At 44.8% G+C, this 19,528-nt stretch overlaps 1 long non-coding RNA gene across 1 annotated transcript in view; it reads right to left on the reverse strand.

Moving 5' to 3' along the window:
• Nucleotides 1-19,528, reverse strand: part of LOC129712555 (uncharacterized) — a 60,868-nt gene that overhangs the window by 19,122 nt on the left and 22,218 nt on the right. Inside the window, exon 3 of the long non-coding RNA XR_008726087.1 lies at nt 4,959-5,096. This is a non-coding gene — a long non-coding RNA (uncharacterized LOC129712555). The remainder of the gene's footprint in view (nt 1-4,958; nt 5,097-19,528) is intronic.

Consider the following 19,528-nt stretch of genomic DNA (forward strand, 5'->3'; position numbering starts at 1 on the left):
AGTGTTAGTGTGCCGGGATCGCTGGTCGGCGCGGTCTCGGCGGGCTGAATGGCCTGTTTCCGCGCTGTATCTCGAAGGTCTATTGGTCTGAAGTGTAACAAAAAGGTCAGTAAGAGGAAGTGGGCCACATTGTATGACTCTATGACCAGCTGGAAAGTTACCTTCCACTTTGTGCTTTAATGTGTGCCAATGGATGGAGAACTCTAGGTGATGGTTGGGGGAAAAAAACTGGGCAACAACAATGCCTGTTCTTCATGAAGAACAATGGCCTCATCAAGAATCAATTGCTCTTGAGATGACTGGCTTGTTAGATCATTTCTTTCCAAGAGCAACCACACAACTGTGGGTCGGGAATAAGTCAGAATGAGTCAAGATAAGAGCATTCCTTCCCGCAAAGGGTATTGATGAGCCAGCTGGTGTTTTGCAAGAAAGTTGTTCTTTAATTTGCTCGAAGATGAACACTAAAAAGCTGGAGTAACTCAGCGGGACAGGCAGCATCTTTGGAGAGAATGAATAGGTGACGTTTTGGGTCGAGACCCTTCTTCAGACTCGGGCAGCTTACACCCTGACAGTATGAACATTGAATGCTCCAATTTTGGGTAACAACTCAACCCCCTGCTTTTTGGGATAGGACAGGTTTAGATGGATATGACAGGTTATGGAGGGCAATATGGACAGGTGGGACTAGTGTAGATGGAGCTCTTTAGCCCCGCTTGTCAGCATTTGGCCCATACCCTACTCAACCTATCCTATCCATGTGCCTGTCCAAATGTCTTTTATACATTGTGATGGTACCTGCCTCAACTAAATCTTTTCTACACCCTTTACATCTTAATAAAATCTTTCCTATAACTGAGTGACCAAAACTGAACACAAAACTCCAAATATGGCCCCACCAAAGTCTTATACAACTCTAACATAACCTCACTACTTTTATACTTAATGTTTGAACTTGGTAGTCATGGCTATCAGACTTCTGTACCTTCTTTATAATGGTCGGGGTGAAATGAGAGCATGGTGATGCTAGTGAAAGTAAATTAAACACATCAAAGTCGGATAAAGGGTCCTGACCCAAAACGTCACTTAGAGCCGAGTCATAGAGTGATACAGCATGGAAACAGGCCCTTCAGCCCAACTTGCCCATACCGGCCAACATGTTCCAGCTACACTAGTCCCACCTGCCTACGTTTTGCCAATATCCCTCCAAACCTGTCCCATCCATGTGTCCATGTTCCATCCACTTATCCATGTTCTCCAATGATGTTGCCTGACTCACTGAGTTACTCCAGCACTGTGTGTCTTTTTTTTTGTAAAGCAGCATCTGCAGTTCCTTCCTAGTTGTTTCGTGATGTTCAAGAACCTTTGCAAATCAAATAGTTTCAATACGATATGAAGATTGTAGCAGTGTGACAAGTTCCTAACATGATACTGGCTACAATATGAGAATTAATTGGATGGCATTTGCAAATACAGGTAGTCAACGAGCTGTGGGCTGTGAGTTGTTGTTTACACATAATCCAGCAACCTGGAGTGATAATCTACAGAACTTTTTAGTTTAGTTTAGTTTAGTTTAGTTTAGAGATACAGCATGGAAACAGGCCCTTCAGCCCACCAAATCCCGCACACTAATACTATCCTACATGAGGGACAATTTACATTTTATACCAGGCCTACAAGCCCGCACGTCTTTGGAGTGTGGGAGGAAACTGAAGATCTCAGAGAAAACCCACGCAGGTCACGGAGAGAACGTACACGCCCTACATACAAGCACCCCTAGTCAGGATCGAACCCGGGTCTCTGGCGCTGTAAGGCAGCAACTCTATGGCTGCGCCACCGTACCGTACCGCCCTGGTGAGGTGACGTTTATACGCTGGGTATCAGTTGTCAGAAGGAGGGAGGGAGTTACCTACAGTGTTGCTGCCGGCTGTGCAACTAACATTCAAAGTGTGCAGTGTTCCCAAAGCAATAAAAATAACTTGACACTGTGATGGAATCCCGTAAAGCACGGCAAACTAATATATTACCTCCAACCTCACTGCTAATTCCCTCGTGCAGTGGGTGTGGCACAAAGGGGCACCAAGGGGAGAAAGAGTGTGAACACATCCATCTTTTTTAAAAGCCAAATAGACGGCAACAAATTAATAGGGGTGTTAAGGAGAGGTGATGTGAAATCTAAGAATAGGCACTGAAGTTTTAAAGCCATGGATTGAGGAGCTTGGTCAATATCACTTGTGGGGATGATTTTTGTTTTAGTTTTTAGAGATATAGCACAGAAACAGGCCCTTCGCCAACCAGCAATCCCCGCACACTAACACTACCCTACACACACTAGGGACATTTTTTACAATTTTATCAAACCAAATTAACCTACAAAACCTCCTGTACGTCTATAGAGTGCGGGAAGAAAACTGTAGCTTCGGGGTAAAAAAACCCACTTGGGTCATGGGGAGAACATACAAACTCCGTACAGACAAATACCAGTGGTCTGGATCAAACCCGGGTCCCTGACTCAGTAAGGTGGCAACTCTCCCACTGTCAATTTAATTTTAGAACAGCATTATAATTGCAGTAAGGAATAGAAACATAGAAACATAGAAAAATGGGTGCAGGAGTAGGCATTCAGCCCTTCAAACCAGCACCGCCATTCAATATGATCATGGCTCATCATCTGAAATCAGTACCCCATTCCTGCTTTTTCCCCGATATCCCTTGCTTCCATTAGCCCTAAGAGCTAAATCTACAATAATTCCCTCTTGAAACATCCAATGAATTGGCCTCTACTGACTTCTGTGGCAGAGAATTCCACAGATTCACAACTCCCTGGGTGAAAAAGGTTTTCCACATCTCAGTCCTAAATTATTCTTAAACTGTGACCCCTGGTTCTGGACTCCCCCAGCAGTGTGAACATTTTTCCTGCATCTAACCTGTCCAAGAATTTTATATGTTTCTCTAAGATCCCCTCTCAACCTTGTAAATTCCAGTGAATACAAACCCAGTCGACCCATTCTTTCATCATATGTCAGTCCCGCCATCCCGGGATTTAACCTGGTTGACCTACGCTGCACTCCCTCAACAGCAATAATGTCCTTCCTCAACTTAGGAGAGCAAAACTGCACACAATACTCCAGGTGCGATCTCACCAGGGCCCTGTACAACTGCAGTAGGACCTCCTAAATATTTCAAAACTCAGGAAAAATCAGACAAGTGTGATCTAAAGACTGATTCCCATAGATGCTGGAATTGAAACAATAGGTGTTCTACTGTAAGCGTTTATTACCCAGCAACCAGGATGGGTCCCGGCTGTTAATGACAGTTTTATCACATTGCATCTGGACATAATACAGGGATTTGGCAAGATGCATCCCATCCTGAGTACAAGTTTTGGACAGGCAATAAAAACATATTTTCTTGCATTCTCGTTTATTCTCCTCTGGGTTTTTTTTTGTTTTGCAGCCTAACTGGAACGAGTTGCATCAGTTGTACTGGTGGTCTAGAGTCTGAGTTCCTTTGTGGTCTGACATTAAGAAACACATCTGATTTTGCCAGTGATTTAATGTGAGGAAGTGATTTTGGTTTTGTTGGTGGTCTAGAAAGGGAGGATTCTGAAGTCTCAGGTGGTATTGTGGCAAGGGATGCAGTTGATGTTGGTGGTCTGATGAGAGGAAGTGTGTTGAAGATTACTGGTGCTCATGTAATGAGAATACATCTGGCTTCAAATCTCATTCTCGATAAGTTTGTAAGTTGTTGGAGCAGGATCAGGCCATTCGGCCCATCGAGTCTACTCAGCCGTTCAACCATGGCTGATCTATCTCTCCCTCCTAACCCTGTTCTCCTGCCTTTTCCACATAACCCCTGTCACCCGTACTAATCAAGAATCTGTCAATCTCTGCATTAAACATATCCATTGACTTGGCCTCCACAGCCGTCTGTGGCAATAAATTCTGCAGATTCACCACCCTCTGGCTAAGAATGCTCACTGATGATAATTTACCAAGTCTATTTCTGTTCATATTTACAATGCAGAGTTTTTTTATTTCAAATTTAAAAAATCAAATTTTGAAGAGTTTTAAACCCAATCAATACTAGAGCATGGATAGGTTAGAATTAGTATTGGTTCATTATTTTCATGTGTACTGAGATAAGGGCAAAACATTGTTTTGTGTGCTATCTGGTCAAATCAAAGCATGCAGGAGTCCAATCAAACTGGACCAGCCATATCAAAGCAATGGCTAAGAAAGACCATCAGTGCCTCTACTTCCTTATAAGGCTTGGGAAGTTCAGCAGGTCCCCAACAACTCTCACCAACTTCTACAGATGCTCTGTAGGAAATATTTCATCAGGAGGCATCACATCATGGTTTGGAAACAGCTCCATGCAAGACCTCAAGAAATTGCAGAGTTGTGGACGTAGCCCAGAGCACCACACACACCAACCTCCCTTCCATTGACTCCATCTACACCTCATGCTGCAGCATAACCAAGGATGAATCTCACCCCTCTTCTCCCCTCTCCCATCAGGCAAGAGGTACAGAAATGTGAAAACGCCAGATTCAGGGACGGTTTCCTTCCAGCTGTTATCGGGCAACTTAATGTTGCCAACTAGAGAGCAGTCATGTTATACAATCTACCTTATAGGAGACCTTCAGACTATCTTTAAATGGACTTTAACGGACCTAATCTTGCATTGGTTAGCATGGGCAAGTTGGGCCGAAGAGCCTGTTTCTATGCTACATGACTCTATGACATAACATGGTGGACAATCAGTTCTTCAGCAGTTTGTGTCCTTTAGTGTGTAATCAGCTTCGGCGGTGTAGTTTAGTTTTTAGTTTGGAGATACAGCGCGGAAACAGTCCCTTCAGCCCACTGGGTCCGCGTCTACCAACGATCCCCGCACATTAACACTATTCTACACACACACACACACACTAGGGACAATTTACATTTACCAAGCTAATTTACCTGCACGTCTTGGGAGTGTGGGAGGAAACCAGAAATCTTGGAGAAAACCCACGCAGGTCACGTGGAGAATGTACAAACTCCATACAGACAGCATCCATGGTCAGGATCGAACACCGTGCTGCCCCTTGTTCCGTGTTTCTACATGGAAATTAAACTTATTATCAATGTTACCAGCTCCTCCACAGGGATAGCTTGTAATAATTGCAGATGCATTTAACATAGACCCAGAGATTTGATATGAACATTGTCCTCTCAATAAGCATTAAGCTTTGCTAAATGAAGTATTCATGATCATTTAACAGCATGCCAACTCATTATCATTGTTCAACAACCTCTCTAGCCCAGAAAAAAATAATTTATACAGTCAGATTATTGTTTCCACCCTCACTTGCTAAAAAGCGCATAGATGTTTCTATTTAAAAAAAGAAGTTTTATATTTTAACGTACATTTAAACCCATGTGTTTCTATTTTCTTTTAAAAAGCTAATCAGTTTACAGAAATGGCAAATGAAAATGACTGCAGATAAACATCATTCAATTCTATTTTAAAATTCTTAGGAAATACCTTGAGGACGTATTCAGTAAATGGTTCAATTTTTTACAAGCTGTTGCTGAGATCAGTCTATATGGAACTGGGGATCAGTCTCAGAATGAGCGACCAGCCATTCAGGACCAGGACGTGAACGCTCTTTCCTTCACCCCTGGACTGAGATGAGAAAGGTCCTGACCCAAAACGTCACCTGTCCACTCCCACCGCAGATGCTGCCTGACCCGCTAAGTTTCTACAACATTTTATGCTTTGCTCAAGATTCCAGCATCTGCAGTTCCTTGTGTTGGAAAGACATTCTTGCCATAGAGGGAATACAGAGAAGGTTCACCAGATTGATTCCTGGGATGGCAGGACTTTCATATGAAGAAAGACTGGATAGACTCGGCTTGTACTCGCTAGAATTTAGAAGATTGAGGGGGGATCTTATAGAAACGTACAAAATTCTTAAGGGATTGGACAGGCTAGATGCAGGAAGATTATTCCCGATGTTGGGGAAGTCCCGAACTAGGGGTCACAGTTTAAGGATAAGAGGGAAATCTTTTAGGACCAAGATGAGAAAATCATTTTTTACACAGAGAGTGGTGAATCTGTGGAATTCTCTGCCACAGTAGGTAGTTGAGGCCAGTTCATTGGCTATATTTAAGAGGGAGTTAGATGTGGCCCTTGTGGCTAAAGGGATCAGGGGGTTTGGAGAGAAGGCAGGGATGGGATACTGAGTTGGATGATCAGCCATGATCATAGCGAATGGCGGTGCAGGCTCGAAGGGCCGAATGGCCTACTCCTGCACCTATTTTCTATGTTTCTATGTGTTCCATGGGAAGGAATTTGCCTGCCCAGACAGGGGTGGCTTTTGGTGCTCACTACCCACGAAGGCTGTGGGGGCTTGACGGCTCCGTATATTCAAGATAGAGATCATTAGAGGTTTAGCTACCCGGACGTGGCGTCGAAGGACGAGAAGCCGAAGCAAAGAAGCGGAAGCCAAATAACCGAATGAAAACAAAGCCAAAACGCCAAATAACCGAAAGGGTGGAACGCCTAAAAACAAACTCACCGAAAGGCTGCTCTGCCGAAAAGTCAAGCAACGGACATGACGTTGCCAGGGGGGTGGGACTTGTCAGCGATTGGTCCAGACCCCCGCGTCCATCACATCACTGGCCGGTGGAGACGGGAGGGTGAGGGTCATTTTCCCCACACAAGCCATGGGTGACTGGGCACTCTGAACCCGAGCACCACATTTGTAAGTGGTCGAAGGCGCGCATCCCTCGGGACAGCCCCCACTCTCCCACGGCCACGGCCGCCCTCCGCCTCGTCTCCCCCGTAGGGCCACACTGCGACGGGCTGTGTGTCGGCAGCGCAATATTGAGCAAAACACAAAGTGCTGGAGAAACTCAGCAGGTCAGGCAGCATCGGTGGAGGGAATGGACAGGCGACATTTTGGGTTGGGGTCCTTTTTCACACTGGCGACGTTTCGGGTTGAAGAAGTCTGAAGGGCGGCACGGTGGTGCAGCGGTAGAGTTGCTGCCTCACAGCGCCAGGGACCCGGGTTCGATCCTGACTTTGGGTGCTTGTCTGTACGGAATCTGTACGTTCTCCCCGTGACCTGCGTGGGTTTTCTCCGGGATCTTCGTTTTTCTCCCACACTCCAAAGACGTACAGGTTTGTTGGTTGATTGTCTTGGTACAATTGTAAATTGTCCCATGTGTGTGTGTGTGTAGGGTGGTGTTAATGCGCGGGGATCGCTGGTCAGCGCGGACTCGATGGGCCGAAGCGCCTCCTGTTTCCACGCTGTATCTCTAAACTAAACTAAAAATTAAAGTCTGAGGAAGGGGTTTTCAGGGTGTGAAGAAGGGTCACGATACAAACCATCACCCACTGAGTTCCTCCAGCACTTTGTGTTGTGATTGGGAGGTCAACGAGACACCAATCCTCTGAGATACACTAAAAATGACATGAGAAGTCACAGGGACAAGGGGGTGGGTGAGATCACTGCCCTTGACATCTCTGTGGGTGGCTGGGCGGCTGCTGCCTCATACGAGGTTAACTGTAACTGGTGCTTCTCAGCCAGTGACAATAAAAACTGGGCCAACATCTCAATAACGCATCTGTATGGCGTCTGCAAACAAAAGCAGCTTCCGATAAAATGTAATTCAATTCCACATTAAAACTCTTCGTAAATACCTCGAGGACGACTCTAGCAAATGTCCCAGTTCTTACAAGCAGCTGTTGAGACAGTTTCTGGCTGTCATATGAATTAAACTCGGAGGATGATAACACGTTATTCAAACTCCCTGTGCAGGAATTAAGAGCTTGCTATTGCAAACCTACAGCTCTCTATTGAGTGGGTCATATCCTACCCCAGCCCTTGGCCCTGCTTTCCCTCTCTGGGGACTCTGATTAAACTCTCTCCACTGACACGGAATCCTGTACACCTGTATTTTCTTTCACTGCGATTTCCGTTACGGTAGATCCTTTTACTCCGACGTTTCTGCCATTAAAGGTGGAATTTTGATCGGGTTTCGCTTGTGACAACAAAGCCGTTTTATGTCCAGGATCCGAAATCTTGTTGAAAAGAAAACAAGTTCTCTGAGTCAGTGTCTGCCTGTATTAGTGCACCACAGGTTACAGGAAGCACCACGTTACTGCTATTGTGGTGGCTGGACAAGTTATCTGAGTCCAACAGAAAAGCGCAAAATCTAAATGAAATCTGTTTCATGAAGGGTGGATCTATTTTCCGGTATCTCTCAAATTACAATTAATCACTCTTCAATCAAGACCCTGGGAATTTAATTCAGGGGACCTGGGTGTTAGGTGCAGGGACACTTGAAGTTATATTGTCACTGTGGCTTGACAAAAATGCTGGAGAAACTCAGCGGGTGAGGCAGCATCTATGGAGCGAAGGAACAGGTGATGTTTCGGGTCAAGACCCTTCTTCAGACTGATGTGGCGGGGTGGGGCGGGAAGAAGAAAGGAAGAGGCGGAGACAGTGGGAGAGCTGGGAAGGAGAGGGGAAGGAGGGAGAAAGCAAGGACTACCTGAAATTGGAGAAGTCAATGTTCATGTCACTGTGACTGGTTGCTTTCTCATCTCCCCATCGATGTTTAGTTTTTAGTTCAGTTTAGATTAGAGACACAGTGCGGAGACTGGACCCTCGGCCCACCGAGTCCACACTGACCAGCGATCCTGGCACATTAACACAATCCCACATGCACTGCTGACCATTCTTACAATTTGACCAAAGCCAATTAGCCTACAAACCCGCATGTATTTGGAGTGTGGGAGGAAACCGGAGCGCCCGAGGAAAACGTGCGCAGGTGACGGGGAGGGTGTACAAACTCCGTACAGACAAGCACCTGTAGTCAGGATTGAACCCGGGTCTCTGGTGCTGTGAGGCAGCAACTATACTGTTGCGTTACCCTGCCGTCCTCATGAAGTCAACAGAAACAAAAATTGGGCAACCCCCTCCCCCCCCCCCCTACAATGGTTCTGTGTTATCTCACTACAAAGATCAAGAATCATGGCAATGCTACCAGATGTTTGCCCACCGAGCCCGTGGCAGATTGACTGTACCATGTTGTTGGGAAGTGGAAGAAATTAGTGGGGGCCTGGCAGAGATATTTGCATGAAGATAGACACAAAATGCTGGAGTAACTCAGCGGGACGGGCAAAAGGATTGGTGACGTATCAAGTCTGTACCTGTTAGTTCAGGTATGAAGAAGGTTCCCAACCCGAATCGTCACACATCCTTTTTCACCACAGATGCCACCTGACCTGCTAAGTTACTCCGGCACTTTGTGTCTGTACTTGCACTTGGAGTTGATGTACTCATCTATGGTATCATTTGACTGAATAACACATAAATCAAATGTTCCACTGTACCTTGGTACACATCACAATTATGACCCAATAACATTATCTCCTGCATTTCTCTAGATATGAACATGACAATGCATATATTGTTCCTTAATGTTGGTGTCTATAATAATAATAATAATAATAATAATACATTTTATTTATGGGCGCCTTTCAGGAGTCTCAAGGACACCTTACAACAATTTAGCAAGTAGAGGAAAAACATGTAAGCGGAATGAAATAAATAGTAGAGACATGACTAGTACACAAATTAAAGACAGAATTCAATTCAAAACACAGTATGAGGCATTTCAAGCACAGATGAAAAGAGAGGGGGACATGGGGCTAAGGATAGGCAGAGGTGAAGAGATGGGTCTTGAGGCGGGACTGGAAGATGGTGAGGGACACGGAATTGCGGATCAGTTGGAGGAGGGAGTTCCAGAGCCTGGGAGCTGCCCTGGAGAAGGCTCTGTCCCCAAAACTGTGGAGGTTGGACTTGTGGATGGAGAGGAGGCCGGCTGATGTGGATCTGAGGGACCGTGAGGGTTGGTAGGGGGAGAGGAGGTCAGTGAGATATGGGGGGGCCAGATGGTGGAGGGCTTTGTAGGTGAGGACCAGGATTTTGTAGGTGATCCGGTGGGAGATGGGAAGCCAGTAAAGTTGTTTGAGGACTGGAGTGATGTGATGCCAGGATTTGGTGTGGGTGATGAGTCGGGCGGCTGCGTTCTGGACCAGTTGGAGTCAGTTGATGTAGGTGGAGCTGATGCCAAGGAGCAGTAGTCCAGTCGGGAGGAGATGAAGGCATGGATGAGTCTTTCAGCAGCGGGAGGTGTGAGAGAGGGTCTGATTTTGGCGATGTTGCCTAATTTAAGTAAATAGTAGCACAGCGGTAGAGTTGCTGCCTTACAGAGCCAGAGATGTAGCAACTCCAGCATTTTCTGAGTGGTGTGATCACAACAATCTCTCTCTGAACACTAAAAAGACAAAGGAGATCATCACTGATTTCAGGCGACATAGAGTGGAGCTCAGGCCACTGGAGATAGGGGGCGAGGAGGTGGAGAGGGTGCCTAGTTTTAAATTTCTGGGGATCAACATCAGTGAGGATCTTAAATGGTCTGTGAACTCTGCTATAGTTGTAAAAAGGGCGCAACAGAGACTTTACTTCCTCAGAACACTGAGGAAGGCCCATCTGTCTGCTAAACTGCTGGAGTCTTTCTACCACTGTTTGGTAGAAAGCATACTGACTTACTGCATAACTGCCTGGTTTGGGAACTGTTCAGCAGCTGACAGAGCAGCTCTCCAGAGGGTGATAAAAACTGCCCAGGGTATCATTGGACTCCCCCTGCCCCCTCTGGAGGACATTTACCACTCCAGATGCCGCAGCAGGACCTGTAATATCATGAAAGACATTACACATCCTTGTCACCACCTTTTCACACTGCTGCCCTCAGGAAAAAGGTACAGGTCGCTAAAGTCACGCACTGCCAGACTCAAGAACAGCTTTGACCCATCAGCAATCTTGGAACTGAACTCTCTCTGGAGTGGGTTAGGGGGGTGGGAGTGTTAATTTATGTAAATGTGAATCCATGAGTGGGTTTGGGGAGGGAGAGAGTGTAAAAAGTATATATGTGAATGTTTGAAGTTCTTTTAAATGGAGAGACCCAGTAATCTCGTTGTATGTGACACACGCAATGACAATAAAGCATTCTGATTCTGAGACGCGGGTTCAAACCTGACTACGGGTTCTATCTGTACAGAGTTTGTAGATTGTCCCCGTGAACTGTGTGGGTTTTCTCCAGGAGCTCCGGTTTCCTCCCACACTCCAAAGACGTGCAGATCTGCAGGTTAATTGGCTTCGGTAAAATTGCAAATTGTTCCTCGTGTATAGAATGGTGTTAATGCAACGTGTGGTCACTGGTTGGCGTAGACTCAGCGGGCCGAATGGTCTGTTTCCACGCTGTATCTGCGTCTCAAAAGTAACTAAAGGGTGCCAGTACACATATTGTTCTCTTTGACGTTCATGTCTGGTAGTGGATTGTTGCGTTCTAAGCTGCCTCCTTTCAGTAATCATTTTTGTTGAGACTGAGAAATCGTTCTGTAATATTAAAAAAATACTAAAAATCTGAAAAACGATTTTTTAACTTATTGTGGACACGAACACACCACTCAGGCTTGTTCTGTTACACATATAACACTGGCAATATCAATGCATAATTTCATAACCCATATATAATTTTCATTGGAGTAATGTCAATTCTATTTTAAACTGGTCCAGTATTTTTCCGACTTACTACCTACAGTATATATGGAATGTATCTTCCTCAGCTCTCTACAGACTTCACAAAACCAATTCCAGTTTGCTTAATATGCTGCTCAAGATTAATGAACTATCTACCCCATTGGTGACCCCCGGACTATCTTTGATCGGACTTTGCTGGCTTTACCTTGCAATAAACATCATTCCATTATCATGTATCTGTACACTGTAATCGCTTGAATGTAATCATGCATCATATTTCCGCTGACTGGTTCGTTCAGTTCAGTTTAGTTTATTGTCAAGTGTCTTGTGTGCTAACCAGTCAGCGGAGAGACCATACATGGTTGCAATCGATCCATTAACAGTGTGTAGATACAGCATAAGGGAATAACATTTAGTGCAAGGTCAAGGCAGCAAAGTCCGATCAAGGATAGTCCAAGGGTCACCAAAGAGGTAGATGGTACTGCTATCTAGCCCAGTGCCTACTGCTCTCAGCATTGGTTAAATCGCTACAAAAACATTTCACTGTACCTTGATGCACATGTCAATAAACTAAACTAAACTAAACTTCATCATTCCACTTTCAGCTCCTGTCTCCATCCTCTTACATTTTGTGAAGCTACTAAGTGTTGGGATCGTATATCCCACAATGATAACAACATGCTTTGGATAGGTCAGCTGAGAAACAGGATGTCCTTGAACTGACTCTGACAAACGGGTCTTCCTAACTAATGCCACACACACTGAACAAGGTTATTTATTCATTTCCACAACATCCTTTGTTGGTTTTAACCCGTTGTCGGCATTGTTGATGTCAACGAGGTTTGAAAGGAGAGTGCTAAAATCGAATATTAATTTTGTCATGTTGTAAACAGATCGCATGTCACCTCACTGTGCAGCAGTAGCTAAGATGGAAGAAATAGGAAGAATAGGAAGAATCGCTGGTCGGTGCAGACTCGGTGGGCCGAAGGGCTTGTTTCCGCGCTGTATCTCAAGACTAAACTAAACTAAACTAAACTAAACTAAACTAAACTAAACTAAACTAAATGAGGCCCAGCGCAAATTGGAGGAACAACACCTCATATTTTGTTTGGGTAGTTTACACCCCGGCAGTATGAAAATGAAACTTCTAATTTCAGGTAGTCCTTGCTTTCTCCCTCCTTCCCCTCCCCCTTCCCAGCTCTCCCACAGAGCCTACTGTCTCCGCCTCTTCCTTTCCTTTTCCCGCACCCCCCCCCCCCCCCCCCCTCCTACATCAGTCTGACCCAAAACGTCGCCTACTCCTTTTCTCCACAGATGCTGCATCACCTGCTGAGTTTCTCCAGCATATATTGTAAACTAAGTTGCTGTTGGTTTTTATAAATGTTTGTGCTATCTGTGCATGCCTCTATAATTAGGATACAGATGTAGGCCACCCTTTTGTTAAATGCTGCCTGTTTCAAGTGCTGTCAATGGAGACCACAACACAATTGCTTAATGTCTACGAGATCAGACCTGATGCTTATCAGTGCACTGTGAATGCTCTTTGTGAAAGTAACCCATGGAGATTTGCTCTATTAGATCCCTCGTCAACAGAGGAGAAACCACTAGATTTCCATAAAGAAATCATGTTAATTTGTTAAATTAGATTTGTTTAGTTTAGAGATACAGCGCGGAAACAAACCCATTGGCCAACGAGTCCACGCCGACCAGCGATCCCCGTACACGAACACTATCCTACACAAGGCAGGACAGCCAACATCCTGAAGGACCCTTCCCACCCTGGACACAACCTGTTCCACCTGCTGCCCTCTGGCAGACGGTACAGGTCTTTCAAAACTCGCACAAACAGACTCAGAGACAGCTTCTACCCCATAGCCATACGTGAACTTAACAATGCAAAATAAGAAATAACACTCACATTCAACTGAATGGTTCTACCTCAGCTGCTATTGTCATTTATCTGTAATTTTTTAATATTTTTTATATGTATGTATTTTTACCTTATCTTATAAAATTGCTCTTGTGAATCGCACCATGGGATTGACTTTTAAATTTCGTTGTACCATGGGCAATGACAATAAGATTCATTCATTCAAACTGGGAACAATTTACAATTTTTCAGAAGCCAATTAACCTACATACCTGTACGGCTTTGGAGTGTTGGAGGAAAGTGGAGATTCCCGAGAAAACTCACGCAGGTTACGGGGAGAACGTACAAACTCCGTAAGGACAACACCCATAGTCAGGATTAAACCCGGGTCTCTGGCGCTGTTAGGCATCAACTCTACCACTGCTCCAGAGTGCAGCTCGATGTTTAAAAAAATATTCCATGTCAGCATTTGTACTATGGGGTCAAGGAAAGAGTGTTCATATTGCAGCCAATCTTTCCACCCCCACGCACAAGAAGCACAAGAAGCGCAAGACGCCATTGTATGCAGATGCTGAGATGTGTGTTCAGCCTTGGCTGAACGATTTCCAATCTTGTGATGTGGACTCGATAAGAAGATCTGTACTATAAAAGCACATTTATCAATGACAGCTTTTCTTTTACAAAAAATGGAAATGTCCCAACCTAAATGTGCAGCATATTAAAAGGTATAGTCAACTTGTCCTTATTGTTGATCCTACTTTTCAATAACTAGTGTATTTTTATAGACACAAAAATTTGGAGTAACTCATCGGGTCAGGCAGCATCTCTGGAGAGAAGGAAAAAGTGACCTTTCTGGTCGAGATCCTTCTTCAGACTGAGAGTCCGGGGAATGAAAAACGGGAGTCTGAAGAAGGATCTCGACCCGAAACGTCACCCATTCCTTCTCTCCAGAGATGCTGCCTGTCCCGCTGAGTTACACCAGCATTTTGTGTCTATGAGAGATATAAAGGTACAGTTTGAAGAATGGTCTCCTATTCCTTTTCTCCAGAGATGCCGTCTGACCCGCTGAGTTGCTCCAGCTTTTTGTATCTATCTTCGGTTTAAACCAGCATCTGCCGTTCCTTCCAACACATCATGACTTTTCATGCAGTCGTGTGTAGAAATAACTATCGCCAACAAGGCAAAAATATTTCACGAGCCTTGTGGAATAAAGTATATTTTCTTCTGTCCAAGATTGGAAAGATTAACTTTTTTTTTCCCTGAGAAAATACATTGAAGTAATTAACAAAAAAGAAACAAAAGTTTCAACCTCCTTTTGCAGAATTGTATCAGCGATGTTATAGCATATGGTTGAGTGTTAGATGAACCACAGGGACCTTAGAAGTGTTGATAAAATTCTCAAACAGTTCCCATCAGTGAGAAAGTTGAATAATCGCTGGGTCTTGTCCAAATCTCATCCAGTCCTGATATTTCTTTGACCATTTCCAACATGGCTAAGTCAACCAATGCCAACCCATACACTTGAACCAACATATAAATTTTCAAAAAAGCTTCCTAAAATATATTTTTGTGTGTATTTGCGTGGAAAATATTTTATATTGACGCCTGATGGAAGACAATCCAAGCCATATTCTCAAGTAATGAGAAAACTACTGGGGTATGTGAGGCAGATACATTCTGGAAGCTGCCAGCTTTGCATCCTCAAATTGGCAGCTGCAACAAAGACTATTATAGACAGCGTACCCAAACCAACCATCCATCGTATTTCTGAATGAACTTTTGCAAAGTGTAAACACAAACCGGCTATGCTGATTTGATTCCATCCAACAATGTGATTAACACATCGCTTAAATGGCCTGTTGCACTTGGCGATTTTTTTTGGCGACTGCCGATATCAAGTCACCAAAAAATTTGTGGCGTGATGCGTGGATGATGTGGCGGTGTTTTTTCAAGCGTCGCAACATTTTTTTTGCCGCTGCTGGATTTTGAAATGTTCAGCATCTTTTGGAGCGGCAGGCCCTTAACTAACTCTGTGACACTCCAGCTGATACAACTTCAACCACTACACCAAGATAGCTGGCTGTCGGCTCCACTTTAAGATGCGAAGGTAAAGAATAGACACAGGTGTGGGCTGTTTAGCCGCACACAGCCCACCAAGACAACTATTATTCAATATTGTGGCTAAACATATAACATCAGCTCCACTTTCCTGCCTTTTCCTCGCAATCCTTGATCTTCTCACTGTCCATTAATATATTGGACCCTGTCTTTGCTTGGATGTGGGGAGGATGTTTCCACTAGTGGGCGAGTCTAGGACAATGGTCATAGCCTCAGAATGAAAGGACGTTCCTTTAGGAAGGAGATGAGGAGGAATTTCTTTAGAGAGAGGGTGGTGAATCTGTGGAATTCGTTGTCATAGAAGGCTGTGGAGGCCAAGTCAATGGATATTTTTAAAGCAGAGATAGATAGATTCTTAATGAGTACTGGTGTCAGAGGTTATGGGGAGAAGGCAGGAGAATGGGGTCAGGAAAGAAAGTTTGATCATCCTTGATTGAATGGCGGAGTAGACTTGATGGGCAGAATGGCCTAATTCTGCTCCTATCACTTATGATCTTAAGACCTTATGACCACTACGGACTTTGGTTTTTATGATGAGTACCAAGCATTACGATTATTAATGTGAATCTATTTTTGATTATTATATCTTATCTGGACGTTATCTATGTGGGGCGACACACATTTGCTTACAGCTCCACAGACACCGATCCCACACTGACCAACAATCACCCCTTCACACTAGTTCTATCCCACACACCCGTGGGACGATTTACAGAAGCGAATGAACCTACAAGCCTGTACGTCTTTGGAATGTGGGAGGAACTGGAGCACCCGGAGAGAACCCACGTGGTCACAGGGAGAACGTACAAACTCCGCACAGGCAGCATCCATTTGGGGCCTGTCCCACTTACACGACTTTCATGCGACTGCCAGCACCCGTTACAAGTCGTTACAGGACAGCGAAAAATTTCAACATGTTGAAAATTCAGCGGCAACCAGAAAGACGCTATGACTCTTTGGGCGACTGAGGAGACGACTCACGACCATACAGGCGACACCCTGCCGACAGGTCACGGGGTGAAGCCTGTATGGTCGTGAGTAGTCGCCCAAAGAGTCGTACCTTGTTCTGGTCGCCGATGGAGTTTCAACATGTTGCAATTTTTCGGTGACCTGTAAGGACCTATGACGGGTGCTGGCAGTCGGCGAAAATGTCAGGCCCAATAGTCATGTTCAAACCTGGGTCTCTGGCGCTGTATTGCAGCAGCTCTACCGCTGCGCCATTGTGCCGCTCCCATATCATCGTTATTCATTTATTGTATTTTCCAATAATTATATCTTTATCGGTGTGAGATTGCGTTTTATGAGCCTGTTATGCTGCATCAAGTAAGATTTAAATTGTTCCTATGTTGGTGCATTTGACATTAACTTCTCCTGGGTAAACATCAGAAACAATAGTTGGTCCTGTATTACGGGAAGAGGCTTATGATAGAATATATAAATGCCCACCAATTTTCTCCCGTCCCATCAGAAATCGTTTTGATCACGACTATTAATGTTCTTTCCAGATTTATTTACAAATAGATGATGTACAGTAGGAATATTCTGTACAGTGGCAATAAGCGGCTCAGAATTCACACATACACCACAGAGAGACAAGGTTGACTGATTTAATTGCATCCATTGTTCTTAATGCTTTTTCTCACCAAGTTCTTAGAAAGATAAAGCCCCTGGTGGCCAAAACATATCTCTCCCAATGGAATCTCCAGATTCCAATGTAGGAGCAAAATGATTGGAAGAATTGAGTGTATGATGTGATGTTAATATTTTGTATCACGTTATCATGCTTGTAGTCTCTAGAGTTTAAGTCTGATTTTTGTTTGTTCATTGCACTGAATTGCCCCTGTCAGAGGTCATGTGCAGTGATAGACACAAAGGCCTGGAGTAACTCAGCGGGACAGGCAGCATCTCTGGAGGGAAGGAATGGGTGACGTTTTGGGTCAATAGACAATAGGTGCAGGAGTAGGCCATTCGGCCCTTTGAGCCAGCACTGCCATTCACCGTGATCATCCCCAATCAGTACCAATCGTACCCCCCCCGTTCCTGCCTTCTCCCCATATCCCTTCTCCGCATATCCCTAAGACTCTATCTCAAGTCAAGTCTTAAGTTTAGCTCTATCAGTAAATCTCTCTGGACTTGCAAAAGCATCCAGAGAAACAAATAGAAACTTCTAACAGACTCTTTTACATAATAGTGATTTCTCTCTATCTCTCTGTTGAAAGCATCCAGAGAAGGGTGGACTTCTCAGACTCAACGGGAGAAGGAGACATAGAGACATGGAAGGGTAAGGTGTGAAAATGCATGTCAAAGGGGACGATGATCGAGGAAATGTAAAATTGTCTGAAGAAGGGTCTCGACCCGAAATGTCACCTACTCCTTTTCTCCAGAGATGCTGCCTGTCCCGCTGAGTTACTCCAGCTTTTTGTGCCGATCTTTGGATTAAACCAGTATCTGTAATTCCTTCCTACACATCTAGAATGGTTCTTTGTTAGCTGAGGGGAAGGTGACAACGAGGCACACGATCAGTAATATTTAATCAGGAGGAAAATAAACTCGTCGGAGAAAGAGGGAAAGCAGTGAGATGGGTAAAAACTATTCCCTGGTACCTCTGAGGCCCCAGTCTAAAGAGGCTGAGTCACTGTCAGACCACAATAGGTCAGAAATCACATATTGTGGATTCTATTTTAGAGTCACAGTCATAGAGTCTTGCAGTATGGAAACAGGCCCTTTGACCCAACTTGCCCACACCAACCAACATGCACTATCTACACTAGTCCTACCTGCCTGCGTTTGGCCCATGTCGCTCTAAACCTGAGCAATCCATGTACGTGTCCAAAACCGGAAATTGGAGGAGCAGCACCTCATACTCCGCTTGGGCAGTCTGCACCCCAGCGGCTTGTACATTGACTTCACCAATTTCCGGTAGCCCTTGCTGTCTCCTCTCCTTCTCAGCTCTCCCTCAGCCCTCTGGCTCCTCCTCTTCCTTTCTTCTTCCCGACATCAGTCTGAAGAAAGGTTTCGGCCCGAAACGTTGCCTATATCCTTCGCTCCATAGATGCTGCCGCACCCGCTGAGTTTCTCCAGCACTTGTGTCTACCTGTCTAAATGTTTCTTCATCATTGCGATAGTCCCTGCCTCAACAATCACCTCCTGCAGCCCAGTTGACGTGGAAAAGCTTTTCCCACTGAGAGTAGGGAAGATTCAAACAAGGGGACATGACTTGAGAATTAAGGGACTGAAGTTTAGGGGTAACACATGAGGGGGAACTTCTTTACTCAGAGAGTGGTGGCTGTGTGGAATGAGCTTCCAGTGAAGGTGGTGGAGGCAGGTTTGTTTTTTTATCATTTAAAAATAAATTGGATAGTTATATGGACGGGTAGGGAATGGAAGGTTATGGTCTGAGCGCAGGTATATGGGACTAGGGGAGAATATGTGTTCGGCACGGACTAGAAGGGTCGAGATGGCCTGTTTCCGTGCTGTAATTGTTATATGGTCATTATATGGTTATTCCATACGCCCATCACTCTTTGCGTTAAAAAGTTACCTCTCAGGTTCCTATTAAATCCTTCCCCCTAACATTAAACCCATGTCCTCTGTTTTTTTATTCCCCATTCTCCGGACAAGAGACTCAGTGCATCTACCCGATCTATTCCAAATCTACCCAGTCTACTTTCTTGAATATACTGTAGATCTGTTTGGAGATTTAAAGTGATTAAAAGAATTTATAGGGATAGATAAGCGGAAATAACCGATTGATGATAAAGCACACACACCAAAATCCTACACTTCCAGCGGCGGATGTCCGCAGGAACTGGAGGACAGAGATGTATGGTGCGTCCGTCATCCATTCCTTCTCTCCAGCGACGTTGCCTGTCCCGCTGAGTTACTCCAGCATTTTGCGTCTATCTGTAGCTTCCAAAAGATGAGTGGGAGCTTGCGGCTAAACA

Source organism: Leucoraja erinacea, chromosome 33 (assembly GCF_028641065.1).
Source record: "Leucoraja erinacea ecotype New England chromosome 33, Leri_hhj_1, whole genome shotgun sequence".
NCBI lineage: Eukaryota > Metazoa > Chordata > Chondrichthyes > Rajiformes > Rajidae > Leucoraja > Leucoraja erinaceus.